We start from the raw sequence: 15,395 nt of genomic DNA on the forward strand, positions 1-15,395 counted from the left end.
TTCTGATAAAACAAAAACTTCTTTAGTACAGGTTCTTAATAAAAAATAATAAGTGAGTATTGTTTGTAAAGCATAGCATCAAATCAGCTAGAGAGAAATGTATCATGTTTTAAATTAGATTTTGTGAGTAGACAGATGAAAAGTTTATTTTAAATACCAATTTCATAAAATAAATACTTTTGTATCCAAAAAAATGTGACTAAGCTAAACAGGTTAACAAGTACAAAATCCTGACTTTACACAGCAGTACAGGAAAGAAAATCATTCCTTCTAGATTGCTGATAATCTCTAATGTGCCATACTGTTCTTTTCTAACATCAAATCAATATCCTGCTTTAAAGAAAAATGCATCTTATATGTAATATAATATGAATATATATGTTATATATACACAAGTTTATGTATATATATGTATATATGAGTGCGGCGCCCGGCACCCCTGACCAGCAGGGAAGAACGGACACCACCCGAGGATCCTTCTCGTATCACGCTTTATTGAAGAGCAACTTGATTAAAGGGAGAGCTGAAGCAGAGGGGCCCGGGGCAGGGAAATGCAGCTGCTTATAAACAATCAAGGAACACGGGGCTTTTGCCATTGGCTGCTCTGTTGCCAGGGTCATTTTAAAACTCGGGATTGGTCAGGCCTCTGACGTCATACGCGCAGACTCAGTGGAACGAGCAAAGGCTCCGCACTCACATACCAAATAAGGAGAACTAAGAAGTTGTTCACAAAGAGCGAGGCAGGGGACAGGCGCCGTCTTGTAATGTCGGCCGCTCCGGCTCCCCACATCTCCCCCTTTCTGTTTTAATGCAGCAGGCCAACATACCTGTTGTGAAGAGAGCAGAGGTGCTGTCCTCCAAAGTAAAACTTGAGGTCCTACTCTAGAGGAGTGACCCAGGCGATCAACTCTGGATCCCTCCCCTTCAGGTCCTCTTTTCCCTTTGTGGAGATGGGCTAGGGGCGCAGACCCATATGCTGACGCACATGCTCTCCCTGACCTGTTAGGGTCAGGAGTGGTACTTTGTCCATCATTTCACAACTCTTGGCTGCCTATACTCCTATTCCTCGTGCAATAGACTAAGGTCTCGAGGGTGCAAAGGCAGTACAGGACAGTTTTAGTTGACCTTTAAAGCTGCAAGCCAAATTTTGGGGGAGTGTCCCTGCTCCAAGGCAGTGAGTGCATGAACAAGCATTGCTCTCTCTCTCTTATTGCGAGACCTCATTCGGCAGAGCAACCAAAGGCTAAAGACACAAAACCCAAAACAAACTGCAACAAACATTCACAGGAACTGGAACAAATGTAGGCAACGGCTCCAGCATTGACTCAATTTACACTCTATGGCAGAACAATTTAAAATACTATCATTACTTGAAGCTTTAAAGAGTAAAAACATAAACAGGAAGGTCCACCTCTGGAACAAGTGCAGAAAACCCCACAACCCTTCCCTTGCCAGAACTATACATTAATCAGAGCGACCCAATTTTTGAGAAACCAGCCTAACACAGAAGGACAGATTTTTTGACAGGGTAAGGCATAGGGAACCTTGCAGTCCTAGGGAAGTTGCAAGGAAGAATTGGTGGCACAAAGGGGAAAACGGAAGAAGCATTAGTCACAGGCATTGGTAATGGAAAGGTCTTCATCACTGCCCACATCGTCTTTTCCTTGTTGCTTTTTCCCTTCTGTCTCTTCATCCAAAGTCGTGGCAGCAGAAGAATTATTAACAGGGTTATTCCCAGGATTTTGTTTCGCATCGTCCTCTTTAGGCGTTTGATTTTCCTCCAATATCCTTACGAGGCGCTGCGGCACCCAATGGGGGGATTCCTGTCCCTGTGGAAAAACACAAACAGCTCCCCTGGATCTCTGAATTACAGGATCCGGTCCATACCATTTATTATCGATAACATTTTTCAACATTACTTTTTGTGTGGGTGGTATTGCCATTTTGCCAGCATGCCGATCAGCAGCTGATTGTCCATTGTCATCCACTGTTACATAATTTAAGGTAAACAGTGCAATGGCCAGCCTTTCTCTGGGGGAGGCATCTCGGCCTATTCCCTCCTTTTGTTTAAATAAAAGTTGTTTAAGTGTTCTATTGGCGCGTTCCACAATTCCCTGACCCTGGGGATTGTAAGGGAGGCCAGTAGAATGAACTACCTGCATTTGAGTGCAAAAGGAGCGAAATCCGGCAGAGGCATAAGCAGGGCCATTATCTGTTTTCAATTTTAATGGTTTTCCCCATGCTGCCCAGGCTTCCAAGCAATGGACTTTGACATGTGACACCTTTTCTCCAGTAAGGGCGGTGGCATGCATTATGCCAGAGAAGGTATCCACAGAGACATGTATATATTTTACTCGGCCAAATTCAGGTACATGAGTAACATCCATTTGCCACAGGGCATTAGAACAAAGTCCTCTAGGATTAACCCCAATTATAAAAGAGGGGTGATAAACCACACAGGATTGACAAGCTTTAACAATTTCTCTAGCCTGTTGGCGTGAAATGGAAAACTTATAACGAAGGGTTTTTGCAGAAACATGATAAAGCTGATGAAAATCTCGTGCTAATTGAACAGAATTATGGGAAAGGCCCACCAGGGCTCTGGCAGTCAAATCCACTAAGGCATTGGCCTCTGACATAGGACCAGGCAAGCCAGTATGTGCCCGAATATGACCAATGAAAAAAGGATTTTTCCTTTGTAAAATTAAACTCTGAAGTTGGGATAATATATTTGAAACTGTACTGCTACCTTTTATGGAGGCGGCGACTTCCAGGGATGCCACTGCATTAACTACATATTGTGAATCAGAATATAGGTTAAAAGGCTCAGGAAATTTCCCGAATACTTCTAAAACTGTTAGACATTCAACTACTTGTGGAGTTTCTGGTCGAAAATTTAAAGTTACTGGCTCTTTTCCTTGAACTACATAGGCACCTCGGCCTGTTTTTGACCCATCTGTAAATATAATTAGGGCATTACTCAGAGGCAGTTTTTCCGTAACTTTGGGGAAATACACCCAATCTTCACGCACAAAATTCAGCAGTGGATGTTTGGGATAATGATTGTCAATTATATTTGGAAAGGAGCACACCAAAACTGCCCACCAGTCAACAGAGGCAGCCAATATTTGTACTTGTTGCCGGGTATAAGGAATAATTAATTTGTCAGGAAATTTTGCAAAGTGAGTCAAACACGCCTTGCAACCTGTAAGAGCTAACAAAGCAACTAATTCTGGAAAATACTGAATAGTTTTTAAGCCATAAGAATTTCCATGCAACCATAACAATGGGCCTTCTTGCCATAATACTCCTGTAGGATAATTCTTTGTTTTAAAAATGCACAATAAGATTGGCGCTGATGGATTTACACGCAAAAGTTGTGCATTTTCTATGGCCTGTTCAAGACGCTGAATGGAACTCTTAGCCTGAACAGTCAATTTTCTAGGTGAGGTAACATCCGGGTCTCCCTCCAATAAGGAAAAGAGGGGCAACAATTCAGAGCGAGGGACATTAAGAAAATTTCGGACCCAATTTACGTCCCCCATTAATTTTTGAAAATCATGAAGGGTATGCAAATGCTTTGTCTTTAATACCACCTTTTGAGGTGTAACAACTGTGGGAGAAATTATGGAACCTAAAAACTGAACCTTTTCTGAAAATTGCACCTTTTCTGGTGCCAAGTTTAAGCCTGCCTTTGCAAGGAGTTTAGATAATTTACTAAACGTCAGGAACTCGCCCAACAAAATCAGTAAAAGGTTCGACAGGCTTCTGGATGATTTTTGTAAGGCCACCTCGAAGCTCTCCCTTGTTAGAGAGGGACTTCCAAGCCCTATAAAATATATCATTAACCTGGCGATACACTTCCATGGGATAGTTCATTTGATCTGCCACATAAAGGCCTTGTCCAAAGAGCATGTCCGCCGTCCATTCAGGATGGCCATTAGCAACATTTTGGCCATGCCGGGCCACAGCCAAATCCGCTGCTGAGGCACTAAATGCCAGGAATTGGCCATGCGTTAGGCAAGAGCGTCCAATTTCGTACCAGTCTGTGGGAGTCATGGCCATGGCTTTAAGCCTACGCACTAGTGCAGTACTGTTGAGCGGAGGCCATAAGATCTTTTAAAGTTTTCAGCCGAGACCAGGTAGGAGCACCGATAAGGGAGTTCCCTGTCTTAGGGACGCAGGGGGGCGGGGCAGAAGGGGTAGGTCGGGAAACGCCCTGGCCATTGTCTGCACCAAATCCTCCCCTGGGGCCGTATCTATCAGCCTCATACCTGGCAGCTTGCTCCTCTAATTCTCCCTCTTCATTTGAACTTAGCTCCTCCGGGGACCCTTCCCCCTCATTTTCTGTGCTTTGATCTGACTCTCCTGCATCCTGATCATGTAAAGTCAGGGCAGAGAACTGGTTATCATCCTGAAATTCCTTCAAGGACGGGTAGAGGGAGCTCCTTGGTCCCTCCTGTTTTTTCTTCTCTCCTCTCTCCTCCTCCTGCACTGTACTTTGTGAGGGCTGCAGTCCCTCAATCCTTTTCTTTTGTTTTCTCTTATATTTTACCCCACTCTTGGTGGTCTCTCCTTCCCTGTACGATGACTCCGAGAGACTATCCTGGTGCTTAATTAAGCACCCAGACAGGAATCTCCCAGAACAACATACCTAGGAGTCCTCTTCACGAGTCAAGTTCTGGATCCTCTTCGGCCCCTCCGCAGGTCCCGGGTCTCGGCACCAGTTGCGGCGCCCGGCACCCCTGACCAGCAGGGAAGAACGGGACCTCAGGAGCCCACTCCTAGGATGCTCACATTGCGCAGGACAGATGCTGCTGCACAGCAACCTCCTGGGTCAGGTCAGTTTCCTGCTTCTCGTCAGGATCTGCCAGAGGAGTTGAGTCTGCAGGACAGACTCCCAGAGACAGTGCCAGAGCCAGGTGAGGACCACAAGCAGGCCATGCCTCGTCCACTTCAAAGGGACACACAGCACATTGCTCTAGCTGAGGCTTCAGAACAGCCATCACTGCAAATGCATGTTCCACCTCTGTACACTCCGAGTGCACAAGAAAAACCATTTGTTCTTTCACCCCAGACCCGGAAAAAGGATCTAGTCAGGACGTGGCTACTGTGAGAAATATAAAATCTCCCCATAATGTAATAGTAACCAATAGCAACCACTCGAAAGTACTTTCACAACACAAACATAATCCAAAGTCTTAAAAGAATGGCCTTTAGAATAGTACAAGTAGCTGCAGTTTATACAATGGGCTGGAAAAACAGCCAACAGGATGTGCAGTTTGAATTGGTTCGAGTCAGTGAAACTGTATACCTTATGAACCTGAATAAGAGGAGGAAATTCCAGGAATAAAACAATAAAATATGGCCAGAAACAAGACATGCAGTCAACTGCCTGTTTAACCAAGTGGAAATTCAATAAACCCCTAGCTGAGTCTTACCTAATGTGATTATAATCAATCATTACTCTGTAACTATGCTTCTGCTTCTGTAACCTGCTTCAGCCACCCATAAATATCCCCCTCTCCCCAGCCTAGGTGCGCAAGTCTCCTAGGAGATCTTGTTGCCCCGGGCGCCTGTGTTCCCAAATAAACCTCTTGCTGATTGCATCCGACTGCGTGGACTCGCTGTTCCTTGGGAAGGGGGCTCCGTCTAGAAGACATCCCGCCGAGTCGGGGGTCTAACATTTGGAGGCCCCAGCGAGATAGGAGACCCCCACCCAGGGACCACCGACCCACCTTCGGGAGGTAAGCTGGCCAGCAAATTTCTGTTGTCCTTTGTATGTCTTGTCTTATGTTAAGAGTATTTCTGGCATGTTGTCTTTTGTATGTCTTGTCCTATGTTAAGAGTATTTCTGGAATCTGTGACTCGGCCGTGTCAATCTGTATCTGGCGGACCCGTGGAGGAGCTGACGAGCTCGTACTCCCGACCGCAGCCCCTGGGAGACGTCCCTGAGGCATCTGGGGTCAGATTTCTGACCCGTCTGGTTTCCCCTTTTGGGGCTTCGCCCCAGTCTGAGGACTCTTCAGTCCAGCTGGTAAGGGAAACGTCTGGGTTTCTTCCATTGGGGGCCCGATTTTTCGGTGCCCCCAGTGTATCGGAAGGATACGTTCCTCTGTTGGTCGAGGGAACGGCTTTTGCCCCTCCCCGACCGTCTGAAAGCCGCGCGGTAGGTTAAGGGACCAGTCTGTTTGTTTTGTTTCTTGTATGTCTGTTTTGTTATGTTTTACTCGGAGTCTAAAATGGAACAGTCTGAGACTGCTGCCATGCATGCCATCAAAATTTGGAGTACTTAAAGGTCTCTGCTTCTGTCTTATTTTGTGAGATGTTTTTTTGTTGTCTAGTTTTGTTTTCAAAATTGGTACCAGTCTTAAATATGGATCCTTGCAATTTTTGTGTGTGTATTCTGGGCAGTTGTAACAAGCCCTAGAGAAATAAATCACTGCTAAGTTGCCTTGTAAAAAGTTTTGTTCTGAACCTGGTTCTCACCTGCAAGAGTAAAATTGGCAAAGCTCTCTTGACACAAACTTCCGGAAAATGAACGGCCGATATTAATTTTGCGCGCTTCAAGATCTTTAAGTATGAATGTATGAATGAGTAAGTGAACATGTTCAAGGTTAAATTGTCAGCATGCTGTATAAAACAATGGATAAATTTATACTTGAAACAAAAAGGCAATTGGGTAAATCTAAGTCTAAACTTCAAGAAAATTATTAGATTAAAATGTTTTACAATGTCTCAAAGGGTTATTGCATTGCTTTAAAGAGAAACTGGTAAAAAGTATTTTTCTAAAGTAGAAAAAGTATTTTCTAAATGAAATTTGCATTAAAAATAATCTGATATTGAAATGCATAGAGCTGTTTACATTGTAAACATTGTATCCTGTTTAACCCAGAGGTATCAGGGAATTTAGAATCTATTTCCTTAAGTTAAAATTTGGAGATAAATATTAGGAATTAAAATGTAAATTTATTTATTTCAGAGACCTTACCTATCTTTCAAAACTGTCTAGGTAATCAAATGCTAAGAGAAAGGATGGGAAAACTTAGAATAGTCCTATGTGACCATCTTTGGGGGTGAGAGGTGAACTGGCAAAGGTGCAGCTCTGGGTAAATAAGCTGGAATGAAGGCTGTTCACTTAACCTGGTCAGGTGGACTGAGATCCACATCTTTGCTCTTTTTCTTTGCAGACTGACACTGAAAATCTGATGGTAAAATCTGGGTAATATAATTAGTATTTTAAAAGGAATGAATGTTTAAAAATTTATCTCTGTATAATTTGGGTTCATGCTACTGCATTGCAATTGGATGTATTCTAGAAAAAGAAGGAAACTAAGTCCAGATTTAGACTTTTGGTGCACTGATGATGTTTACAGTTCTTGCATTGAGGAAAAAAACTTATTTGAGTTTAAACTGTTGCTGGAGTTTTAGGCAGTAACCTAAACTGCAGGAAAAAAAAATGCCTCTCCAAAAAGGAAACCTGGAAGCAAAGGGAGTGCCTTGACCCCTAGGGGGTCTGGGGGCAAAGGGAGTTCCTTGAGCCCTTAAAAATCTTTCAAATGCACATAAAGGCTAAAGTGTTAATTGTTTAAGCAAATATCAGTAAAAGTTTTAAAGAACATTGGAAATGGATTTCTGAACAAAGTTTGAAATTGAAGTTGTCCTAAATGTTTGTTTCAAGAAAAAAAAAGAAAACAAGAAAAATTAGGACTACCAAAATGGTTGCTTAATTGCTATTTCAGCTTATTCTTGTAAGTTACTCTATAGCAATCTGCAGCAGGCCCATGGAGGACAGCAGATCCTCATTCAGATGTAAATTTGGCCCTCACCAAGTTCCAGGTAAGATCATGCTTAGAGACTATTTCTGAGTTGACCACCTTGTTGCTTCTAATTGGAGTAAAGTGGCCTTTGTAGGACTCACTGATCTGAAAGCCGCAGTTTTGAGCCAGCCCGGGCAAGGCAAAGTCCCTGTGAGACTGTGGTGTCTAATCTGTCAGAGTGCTATTAAGAGTTGCTATGGAGCTCGAAGTGGCAGGGTGTTAGCCTTGAGCTGGAGAGCTGAGAGACAGCACCCAGACCCTGAGTTCAAGTCCAGCAACCAACAAAGTGAAATGCCAATGGGACATTTATTCCTGTGTGGAGAGACACTACTGGGACAATGAAGCATCCAGATGCAGTAAGCCACAGCTTGGATGGCAGAGGTGGTGTCAGATCCTAGAGTCATTTGTGCTTGGCCATTCAAAATTAATCAGAGCCGGGAGGTCATAGAATAGTTTGTAAGCGTGCCTTACTAATGCCCATGCCTTTCATACCTGGGCAGGAACTTGTCAATCATCTGTAATAGAGGATGGTTTAAAATCCTAACTGAGTGAAGTTTGATTTGACACCAGCCACAAATTCAGGGTGGATGTGATGCTTGCGCCCCTATTATATGTTTAGATATGGCAACTGAAGCATAGAGTGCAGGGATTAAGTTCCCCAGAAAATCAGGAAAATGTAAATCAGGAAAAGTAAGCTACACTGTTGTAGCCAAAGAAAAAGTTTGTGCAGTTGTTAAATGCTTTACATGACCTCCAATTTGGAGTAGAATATATGTAATCTTGACAGCCTCTTGGTAAAATAGGCTAAGTTTTCAGGGTCCCTGGCTAGGTATAGAGACAACGCCCCTGAGTCAGCCTGAAGAAGTTATAGAAGATGGATCGTCGCCCATCAGTCCTCTTTAGATAAAGGGACCAAAAAGTTGTTTCTTAAAAATTAAGACAGCATAAGTTAGAGGCATGGAAAAAAATAGTAGTAACAAATGTGCAAGAATGGAGACTGCACTTGTGGGGAACGGCTACAGTTTCGAGTCTTCTGTGCCTGTCTAGAGAGTGCTAAGCCTTGTTCAATCTGGTTACTAAAAGTTGCCACCCTGGTATTACTTTGGATTCTCAATCCTATACTGTCTTAAAAACCAACGGGTGCCAGCCTGCAAAAATGAGTGTGCTCGGGTAAAGCAACTAGAAAAGCATTGGGAGAATTCACCAGAGTCAGGCCTTAGGTTAAGCTTCTTTAGAAATTTTGTAGGTGACCCAGCAGGAGGTGTGACATTCCATTGGAGCTGCTGTGCTGCCGGATTCAACCACCACCTTACAATTGTTTACTGAGAGGACTGGAACTAAACTCTTGGTGATGGGACCTGACCTGATTTGACAGACCACCCCCTTCAGGATGCTGAGCTCACCTGGTTCACGGATGGCAGTAGCCTTCTGGAAAATGGAGAGCGGAAGGCAGGGGCAGCTGTTACCACTGAGACTGAGGTAATTTGGGCCGAAGGGCTACCTCCTGGGACATCAGCTCAGAAAGCCGAACTCATTGCCATGACCAAGGCTCTCCAAATGGCTGAAGGTAAGAGGCTCAACATTTACACTGATAGTCGATATGCCTTTGCTACTGCTCACATACATGGAGAAATCTATAACCAAAAAGACTGAGCATTATGCATTGCCCGGGCCACCAAAAGGGGGAATCAATGGAGGCCAGAGGTAACCGCCTAGCAGACAAAGCGGCCCGGGAAGCTGCACTCCAGGGTAAGAGAACTCCACAAGTGCGAGTCCTCCCAATGACAGAAAAGTCCCTCTGTAACCTTCCTCCACTCCCATACACCCCAGAGGACATTGAGTGTCTTAAGAAAATGGGGGCGGCCTATGACTCCAAACAAGGACAATGGACTTTTGATGGAAAAAGTTTGGCCCAAAAAGTGGACTTTTAAAATGAAGACTCTCATAGAGCGGCAGGAAAACTGTACACTCAGAGAGCACAAGAAAAACCATTTGTTCTTTCACTCCAGACCCGGAAAAAGGATCTAGTCAGGAGGTGGCTACATAGGCAGAGACGGCAAGTACATGAGCTTCTGGTAGGAACTGAAAACCAGTTTGCAGAATCCCAGCTAGATCAAGTAAAAATATGGCTTATGGTGACAGCATGCCTCAGAAAGCACAAGAGAAGGCAGATGAACTTCCAGAACTGCTCGAACAAGGTGAATCTTCTCAGTTCCAGCTGCACACCCATACTCAAAACCCGGGGACTCCTGAGAAGCTCCAGTCCCTTGTGGCTCAGGAAGAAACCCTAGCACAACAGCTTGTTAACAAAGAGGTTATTATGCCATCGGTGCATGAGGATGGACGGGTTCCATTTCCAAGCAGCAATAAAACTCAGCATTCAACCTCACCAAATGTCACAGTTCAGCCTGCAGATGTGCAGATTACCTTCACCACTCCACGTCAGCAACAGACCCCAGCCCAGCCTCCAGGGAGACCTCAGCAGGAAGAACTGTCAACTACCCAGCAAGAGGTGCCAGGTCAGCCTTCAGAGCTCCCAGGGTTTGGAGAACTTTTGGAAAGCCACCTGGAAGCCCCAGCTCAGCCTGAAAAGCCTTTGGAGGAAGTCACACCTCCAGTTGAGCATGAGGCTCCTATTCAAGCTCCTGAGTCCCCCATGGATGCAAGTCGACCAAACCACCAGCTGACAGTTCACTCTCCAGGAGAGGCCCAAGCTCACCATGCCAATGTCTCCTATGTTACAGATAAGCCCCCAGATGTGACAATTACCTTCACTTCAGTGCCTAACCAGGAGACCAGTGCCTAACGGGACCTCAGGAGCCCACTCCTAGGATGCTCACATTGCGCAGGACAGATGCTGCTGCACAGCAACCTCCTGGGTCAGGTCAGTTTCCTGCTTCTCGTCAGGATCTGCCAGAGGAGTTGAGTCTGCAGGACAGACTCCCAGAGACAGTGCCAGAGCCAGGTGAGGACCACAAGGAGGCCATGCCTCGTCCACTCAAAAGTGACACACAGCACATTGCTCTAGCTGAGGCTTCAGAACAGCCATCACTGCAAATGCATGTTCCACCTCTGTACACTCCGAGTGCACAAGAAAACCATTTGTTCTTTCACCCCAGACCCGGAAAAAGGATCCTAGAGTCATTTGTGCTTGGCCATTCAAAATTAATCAGAGCCGGGAGGTCATAGAATAGTTTGTAAGCGTGCCTTACTAATGCCCATGCCTTTCATACCTGGGCAGGAACTTGTCAATCATCTGTAATAGAGGATGGTTTAAAATCCTAACTGAGTGAAGTTTGATTTGACACCAGCCACAAATTCAGGGTGGATGTGACGCTTGCGCCCCTATTATATGTTTAGATATGGCAACTGAAGCATAGAGTGCAGGGATTAAGTTCCCCAGAAAATCAGGAAAATGTAAATCTGGAAATGATGTTCAAAGGTTCTAATGAACTAATGTCACCTAAAACCACAGTGAAACATGTGGACCTGGAGTTGACCATAACTCCACAGACTACAGTTGCTAACTTTTCTCCAACTCAGTCTGGTTTCCCTTCCCAGCCTCCTAAAGTCCCTGAAAATGTTGACCCTCCTTCACTCCAGCAAGAGACTGCAACTCACACTCCAGATTTCCACAAGCAGGAAAATACCTCTGCAACTTTTCCAGTGGCTCCATCTCAGCCTGCCCAACTCCCTGAGAAGGTGGAACCCTCTCCAGTGCTGCAGCCAGCTTTACTTCAGCCTTTAGAGACTCCAGTAGACATAGAACTCTCTTCAACTCAAGATGCAGGTCCAGCTCAGCTTCCATTGCCACCTCATGAGACAGCAGCACCTCCAGTGAATTATGAGATGACAGTTCCCACACCAGATCCAGATTCAGCTCAGAGCCCAGTATTACCCAGTGTCACATCTCAACCTTTGGACGTGGAACTCACAATTATTCCAGAACTCTCTACTACAGCTAAACTTGTTAAAAACTTGAAAAAGCGCTCTCGGGTAACAATTCAACCTGTGGACATCCAACTGACAGTAACTGTACAAGCTATTGTAGAAGATGAACTTTCACCAACAGTAGATGAGACCCCAAGTCAGTCTACAAAGCCCCTACGAAGGTTGTATCACAACCAGAAGAATATCAGGGGCTGACAGTTCTCATAACAGATGAGAATGAAACTCAGCATTCTGCATTGCCCAATGTGACATTCCAACAATTTGTTGTGGAAGTTACAGTAATTCCAAACCCTGCCACAGAGTATGAACATTTTTCATCTGTGAAGGAGACAACAAGTCCTTCTGCAGAACACCCCGAGGTAACCCTTCTACACACAGAGATGATTCAGTCTCAGCATCCAAATCTGACTGAAGTCACAGTTCAACCTTTTGATGTGGAAATTACCTTAACCCCAGAATCTAATATGGAGGTTGGACTTTCTCCAACCATACAGGAGACCTTAACTGACCATTCAACACCACCCACGAAGTTTACATCCCCAGCCCCATTTTCCATCACAGCTCCTGCAACAACCCAGAGTCCAGTGACACACAAGGTCACATTTGAACCAGTGGACCTACTGCTTTCCGTAATTTCAGAACCCACTTCTGAGGCTGAATATTCTCCATCCGTGTCGGAGACTACAGCTCCTCCTCAAATGACATTTCCACTTCACATCCAGGATGGAAATCTAACTTCACAACCTACAACAAAGATCAAACTTCCTTCAACTATGCAGAAGGTCCCAACTGAGCCTTTGCAGGAAACCTCAAGTGAGGCTCTGCAGGAGACCACTACACAGCCCTGGCAGGAGATTTCAACTCAATCTCTGCTGGAGACTCCAACTCAGCATGTGCAAGAGATCCCAACCCAGACTACTGAGAAGCTTCTGTCTCACCATCTGCAGGAGACCACAACTCACCATCCACAGGCAACTCCAACTCACCATCCACTGGAGATTTCAACTCACCATCCGCAGGGGACCCCAACTCACCATCCACAGGGGACCCCAACTCACCATCCACTGGAGACTATAACTCAGTATCTGCAGGAGACTTCAACTCACCATCCACTGGAGATTTCAACTCACCATCCGCAGGGGACCCCAACTCACCATCCACAGGCGACCCCAACTCACCATCTCTAGGAGATTTCAACTCAATATCTGCAGGAGACCCCAACTCAGAATTTGCAGGAGACTTTAACACACCATCCACAGGCGACCCCAACTCACCATCCACAGGGGACCCCAACTCACCATCCACAAGGGACCCCAACTCACCATCCACAGTGGACCCCAACTCAATATCTGCAGGAGACTTCAACTCTATTTTCACAGGAGATTCCCACTCCACCTCTACAGGAGTCCCTAACACTACCTCTGCAGGAGATTCCAGCACAGTCTTTGCAGGCCACTGTAGAACAATCCCTGCAGGGGACTCCAGCACAGCCTGGGCAAAAGACTCCAACTCAAAACCTGCAGGAAAACAAAACTCAGCTTCTACAGGAGACCCCAACTCAGCATCTGCAGGAAACCAAAACAAAGCTTCCACAAGATACCACAACTCAGCATCAGCAGGAGACACTGGCCCAGCCTATATGGAAGGCTGTAACTCAGCCTAAACAGAAGGCCCCAACTATGGCTCAGCCAAAGACTCCAACTCCGGCTAGGCAGAGGACCTCAACTCAGCCTCACTGGAAGAATGTAACTCATCCTACAACATCAGGACGTCAGCCAATGTCATCATCTACAAAGGCTGCACATGGTACTACCCTGAAGAATGCTACAACTCTTCCTCCAAAGCAAAGGCCGGTGACACTTCCACATCCACACCAGATTCAGACTCAGCATCCAACCCTGACTCAAGTCACAGCTAAAACTTTGAGTCTGCAACAACGTACTACAACTCATTTTTCAACATCCACCACAGAAAATGCTTTAGCGGTGCACACTGAACACAATGCTCTTCCAAGCACCAACTTATGTTCACTCTGTAACTGCCAAGACCAGACACTGTCCTGTGTGGATCTCAGCCCAGGGCAGAAGCTCCGCCACGTTCCCGTGCCAGATATCGACCCCAAGAAGCAACTTTTCACTGTCTTGCAAGTATCACTTACCTCCTTTGTGCTGGGCATTCTGCCTGACATTCTTGTCTCAAGATCTTCCTCTTCTCTCCAAACGTGATTGAGTGATGTTTACCTCTGTTTTCTTCTTTTATGTTTGGTCAGTCCTAGGGCTTTGATCTCAGGGCCTGGCACTGTTCCTGAGCTCTTCTGCTCAAGACTACTGCTTTAAAACTTTCAGTCACAGTGTTCCACTTTTCTAGTGATTAATGGAGATAAGAAGGTCATGGGCTTTTCTGCCTGGGCTGGCTTTGAACTGCAGTCCTCAGATCTCAGCTTCCTGAGTAGGTAGGATTACAGGCCTGAGCCACGCTGTGCCCTGTTGGCTTTTACTTTACACTTCTCAACTTTCCTTGTCCTCCTCTTTGTATTGTATTCATTCTCCAGACTTTTATTTGAGATTGCCCTTTGTCTTTATCCAAGAAGATACTGATTCAAAGAAATTCACATGCACATAGAAAATCATAGCATGCTCTAAAAGGAAGAACAGAGAAGAAGCAGGTACACACAAAATTTTTTTTCAACCAATATTTTTATCTTTTCCTTTCCTTTCCTTCCTCCTCCTCTTCTTCTTCCTCCTCCTCATGCTGCTGCTCCTCTTCCTCCTCCTCTCCTCCTCCTCCTCTTCGTCCTCCTCTTCCTCCTCCTCCTCCTCCTCCTCCTCCTTCTTCCTCTCTTTCTTGTTGACAAACATATCGCTGAGCTATTTCACTCAATGCTAGTTGCACTCCAGTACTTGGAGCCATTGTGCCATTTCCAGGTTTTCTTGGTGGTTATTTGGAATTGAGTCTCACAGTTTCTTGCCTAGGCTAGCTTACAAGGTGATCATGAGATCTCAGCGTCTTGAGTGGCTAGGATTACAGGTATAAGCCACTGGTGACTGGTCACTCTGTTTCTTTATTATTGTATAAACTGTGAGGAAACTCGGGGCTTCATAATATAGAAAATGTGGGGTCTTTCTTCTGCATTTAATCACGCCTTCTGAGTTAGCAATGACTCTCTCATTCTGATCTTTCTATTCCTGCTTATTTATGGATATAAATTATTTCTCAATAGAATTTTCCAAGGAAATGATATTTCTTATATTGAAGAAAATATATGGAGATTGTACTGTTGGACTGAGAAACTGTGAGTATATTCTCTCCAAATATAAATAAAACACTGTACTGTTGAGCCCCTGTTGGTCTAGAATTATTTTTTTGTAGGTCATCTGCCTGGGCCATGTCCCTGAGCTCTTTAGCTCAAAGCTGTTGCCCTACAACTGGGCCTTGGCAATGTCCCTGAGCTCTTCTGCTCAAGGCTACTGCTCTACTCCTTGAGCCTCAGCCTATCTTTGTTTTTTCTAGTGACTAATTAGAGATAAGAGTCTCACGGACTTTAGTACCTGGGCTGGCTTTGACTCATGATCCTCAGATCTCAGCCTCCTGAGTAGCTAGGCTTACAGGTGTGAGGCACTGTGC

The 15,395-nt window shown here is 45.1% G+C and overlaps 1 long non-coding RNA gene across 2 annotated transcripts; it reads right to left on the reverse strand.

Annotated features, from left to right (window-relative positions):
- Positions 1-474: 474 nt before the first annotated feature.
- On the reverse strand, positions 475-14,532 carry LOC150051235 (uncharacterized). 2 transcript variants are annotated; one of them, XR_016538313.1, is made up of 2 exons: positions 13,930-14,532; positions 475-1,829 (listed from the first exon to the last, which is right to left on the reverse strand). It is a non-coding gene; the product is annotated as an uncharacterized LOC150051235 (long non-coding RNA). The 2 variants fall into 2 exon arrangements; XR_016538312.1 differs by lacking the exon at positions 13,930-14,532 and adding an exon at positions 2,750-4,649.
- Positions 14,533-15,395: the final 863 nt, after the last annotated feature.

The sequence above is a fragment of the Megascapheus bottae genome, chromosome 17, assembly GCF_031878675.1.
Source record: "Megascapheus bottae isolate mThoBot1 chromosome 17, mThoBot2.hap1, whole genome shotgun sequence".
NCBI classification, from domain to species: domain Eukaryota; kingdom Metazoa; phylum Chordata; class Mammalia; order Rodentia; family Geomyidae; genus Megascapheus; species Megascapheus bottae.